Here is a 5052-nt window from a genome sequence, read left to right on the forward strand (position 1 = left end):
TCTTCTGTTGACTGTAGGTTTACTTTGCTGGTCTGTTTCCAGTTGTTGGAAATGTTGTGTTAATGTGTTAATTTTGGTTCTTTCTTCTTTTTGGATGTGTGCATTTATTGCAATAAACTGTCCTCTCAGCACTGCTTTTGCAGTGTCACAAAGATTATGGCATGTTGTGTTTTCTTTCTCATTCATTTCTAGGAAATATTTTAAGGAGCAGATTGCCAGGTTTTTCTCCCATGAAGCTACTTGGTGGGTTTGAGATTAATTCATATTTTATAAACATTAAAATATTTTCAATGCCATCAGGGCTAAATTTTCATGTGAATTTCTGGCAGTTAAAGTGACTAAGTTGTGATGGTTTGAGTAAAACTCACATCAGTATTTATTCTATTCCTTTGTTGCATGTTAATTAGTTCTTTTTACAAATATTATACAGTTAAATGACTCCTTTTCTAAAAAGGTATACCCAAACTTTATTTTGTTTATTCAATTATTGTACTATTTGTGAAGGGGCAGATAGATGACCAAATGTTACTTTTATAAAGATAATTTTATTCAGTAATATATTTGTTTTTGTCTTATTTTAGTCTCTGAAATTTTATCATGTTTAATATTTATCCAGTGACCCAAAAATGAGGCCAAACTCAGACCCAATTGTCAGCAGATAGAAATGCCAGCTTTTTCAAAATGTTGCTCTTGGATTTTAAATGTAGAAATATATATATATATATTTCTGATTTATTATCACTATAGCCTTTAATATTTCAGGCAAAGGCTTTTCAACTGCTTGACTTAGTCACATTCAGACACAGAGACCTTAAGTTTATTGAGCATTAAAACTTTGCCAATAATGAAATAACTTTGGGAACCAATCCTGTGACATTTAATAAAATGTCCAACTATACTTTATGATTGTTTAGTCATATGTTCTCTTTTGGATTTTTTTCCAGTAGAACTCTAATAAAATTCAGAACTATCAAATTTTAGATATGAAGAATAATTTGGAGTTTGGTCAAAAATCTAGATTAAACTTTTCCTCAAATGTGCAAAGAGTAGAAGAGTACAAAAAAGAATCTTAATCACAAAAGTCTTAGAGAGGTAAGAAATAAAGTTTTGTGGGAAATAAATGACTTTAGATTAGAATTAGTTTGAATTAATTAATTCAACTCTTTGTTGTTAAAAATTGCATGCTATTTCTTTCCAATTCTCTTACTTTGTCCCTGCCAAAATTCAATTGAAATGATTATGTGTGCTCATGACAAACCTGTACATAGACCAGAAGGCAGTTGCTCAAACAGAACAATGAAATATCAGATGGTTTTAAATTAGAAAAGGTATGTGCCAGAGTTGTTCAATCTCTGTGCCGAGCAAATAATCTGAGAATTCGGACTATATGAAGAAGAACGTGGCATCAGGATTGGAGAAGACTCATTAACAATCTGTGATATGCAGATGATACAACCTTGCTTGCTGAATGTAAAGAGGACTTAAAATACTTACTGATGAAGATCAAAGATCAGTCTTCATATGGGTTGATCTCAATGTAAAGAAAACAAAACTCTTCACCACTGGACCAATAAATAACTTCAAGATAAATGGAGAAAAGATTGAGGTTGTCACTTACTTCATTTTGATCTGATCAACCATCCACATTCATGGAAGCAGCAGTCAAGAAATCAAATGATGTATTGCATTAGGCAACTCAGCTGTACAAGACCTTTTTAAAATATTGAAGTGCAAAGAAATTAGTTTGAGGACTAAGCATCCAAACCATGGTAGTTTCAATAACCTCATATGTATGTGAAAGTTGGACAATGGATAAAGAAGACCACAGAAGAATCAATGTATTTATGTGTAACATGTTGGAGGAGAATGTTAAAAGGACCAAGCATCATCAAAATGATAAACAAACCTGTGTTGGAAGAAGTACAACCAGAATGCTTCTTGAAGCCAAAATGGCCAGATTTCATTTCTCATACTTTTCAAAAAAAGAGGAAGACCCCCCAATGAGATGGGTTATCACAATGGCTGCAACAAGGGATTCAAGAGTAGCAACAATTGTAAAATTGGAGCAGAATCAGACAGTGTTTTATACTGTTATGTATAAGGTCCCTATGAGTCAGTACTGACAACACCACCAATACAGATTTGAACTGAAGTTTACTTGACTCTAGGAAATAAACATCGGCCCCTAACTTAAAGATATGTCTTTCAAATCTACCAGCGAGTCCTTGATAGAAAAATGTGGCATTCTATTTTTATAAAGTTTTATAGCGTTAGAAACACTATGGAGCAAGTCTCCTCTGATCTGTAAGACTGCTGCCAGTCAGAACGGACTTGATGGCAACAGGGTATGTTTATATAGTGGATGGCATTATTTGGTTAAAAATATTCCCTACTTTTCTTCCAAGACTCCCTGCTATGGGAGGATTAGAAATCTCACATTTCTTAATTTAGGCTTAATCATGCAACTAAATGGACTAAGAGAAATGCCATGTACCATTTGTAAGCAGAAAATTTATGAGTTTCATGTTTCTCCAGTTTCTTCCCTTGGAAGTGTCCCCAGTGGTGTTGCTTCTGTAACCTGGTTTCAGCTGATGATGAATAGCATTGAGCTGGGTCCCAGACACTGATAGACACTCAGCATAAGAAAGAACGGGGTGGTCATTTTTATATGCCAGGGAATTGCTTTTGTTAGAATACAGTTGTATCTAACTTGACGGTACCTACACTATCCCATCTGTTTGCTTTTATTTGCTCATTCTTCATTCTGTATAGAGTGATTTATTTGCAATGTAATTATTTTCTTTACTGCAAATAAACTAGAATAATGAAAATTCTCTTTCTTAAAAAGCATTATGTGAGTATATCAGAATGTCTTTTCATAAGCTCTGTAAATACACAAATAATTAAATTTGGGGCATGAGTATTATAAAACAATTACTCTGGTGGATTTCTGCACAAATTGCTTATGAAGTAGAAGAGCAAATACTTTTTAGAGATTATTTCCCATTATCTATTGTTAATACACCTCTCCTGATACAGGCTAAAGCATTTGAGTCTCACCCACAAGTACATTTTTAAACATTCTGTTGACAGGTGCAGCTCTGAAGACTGCTCATCTTCAGAACAATTATACCATTCTCCCACTCCCACTTCCTTCTTTCAAATGGTGCTCACACCCACTGCTGCTTGGATTTTTTTTTTTTTTTTAAGTAGAGGAAAGACTAAAGTGTGATTCATCCCATTTTGAATCTCCTTGTCTTTTGAGTCCTGGTGTGGCACTGTGTGATATGCACTAGTTTGCTTACCACATGGTCAGCCGCTTTTGCGCCTGACTCACTGCTGTTTGCTCTTGCTGAGGAACAAGTCTGTCAGGAAGCCGTGCCGCTGCCATGGCATTGAAGGACACCAGAAAGATGCTGTAGAACCAGAAGTGACCATTCACCGGATTAGAATTACTCTAACCAGATGCAATGTGAAGTCTCTGGAGAAAGTGTGTGCTTCATCAGAAGTGCAAAGGAGAAGATCCTGAAAGTGAAGGAACTGGTTAAGATGCCTACTAAAACTCAGAATCACAAGGAAAACTTTTGGCGAAGGTTCTAAGACCTGGGACCGTTTTCAAATGAGAATCTGGAATAATAAGCAACGCATTGACTTGCACAGTCCTTATCAAGTAGAAGAACAGATCACTTTATCAATATTGAGCTACAGTAGAGGTTGAAGTCACCATTGAAGATGCTTAAGTCAACTATTTTAATAAATTGAGTATCCATTGATGAAATAAATAAATAAAACAACCCTATATGCAGGTTTGCTGTGAGTCAAAACCAACTTGACAGCACTTAACAACAGCAATGTCTTTTCATGGAGATGGTAGTATAACAAGATTTAAAGAACAGGAATTAAACAGAACTTTCAATTCAAAGAGGAAAATAACCAGTTGGCTTTGCATTTACTTTGTCATATCCAAAGTCAGCAGTTTAACAAGAGTGTCGCAGAATAAATAAGAATAGGTCAAAACCGTCTGTAGATAATCAACTGTCTGCAGAGCTAAGGGTAGATGTGTGGTTTATTAAGGAGGATTAGCTGGTAGAGATCCTTCTCATCTTTTATATTTTAAATCCAGGCTCTTTTGGCTTAGTGAACATCTATTGATTATACTTTGGTAGAAGATGATTCAAAAAACAAGATAAGCATCCATACATTTCTCATGCAGCCATTTAGACATGGGGGAAGTGACTTATTGATCTTCTAATTGAACAGTCATGGCTTGCTCTTTATCAGACATGCCCTACTATTTACGGCTGTCCAGACTCTGATCTAAAATCGGCTGTGAGGAATTCTGTAGACAGGACTCTTCTTTTGTGGGTAAAGCAGTTCTATATCAAATGCCTGTATTTGCACTAAATGAAAACGTCAAGTAAAATGTATATGGATTTAAATTTTTACTCCAGTGACCATTCCCTCCTGACAATATGCCCTTCTCCAGTGACCGTTACCTCCTGACAATATGTCCAAAGTATGAGAGATGAAGTTTGGCCATCTTGACCTCCAAGGGGACTCTGGCTGCACTTCTTCCAAAATGGATCTATTGATTCTTTTGGCAACCAATGGCACCTTCAATAGTCTCAACACCTAACTCAAAAGCATCAGTTCTTCTACAGTCTTCCTTATTCACTGTCCAGATTTCACATGCATATGAGGTTATCGAAAATACCATGATTTGGGTTAGGTGCACTTTAGTCCTCAAGCTGACATCTTTACTTTTCAACACTATAAAAAGGTGTTGTGCAACAAATTTGGCAATACGTCATTTGATTTCTTGACTGCTGCTTCCATGAGTGTTGATAGTTGAGCTAAGAAGAATGAAGCCCTTGACAACTTCAGTCTTTTCTCTGTTGATAAGAATGTTGTTTATTGGTCCAGTGGTGAGGATTTTGGTTTTCTTGACTTTAAGATGCAATCCATACCAAAGGTAGTGCTCTTTGATCTTCATTAGTAAATGTTTTAAGTCCTCTTCACTTTCAGCAAACAAGGTTGTATCATCTGCATATC

At 35.6% G+C, this 5052-nt stretch overlaps 1 pseudogene; it reads left to right on the top strand.

The window, feature by feature from the left end:
- LOC102839588 overlaps positions 1-3740 on the top strand; it is a 13788-nt pseudogene extending 10048 nt beyond the window's left edge.
- Positions 3741-5052: the final 1312 nt, after the last annotated feature.

This window comes from Chrysochloris asiatica, unplaced genomic scaffold, assembly GCF_000296735.1.
Source record: "Chrysochloris asiatica unplaced genomic scaffold, ChrAsi1.0 scaffold00112, whole genome shotgun sequence".
Lineage (NCBI taxonomy): Eukaryota > Metazoa > Chordata > Mammalia > Afrosoricida > Chrysochloridae > Chrysochloris > Chrysochloris asiatica.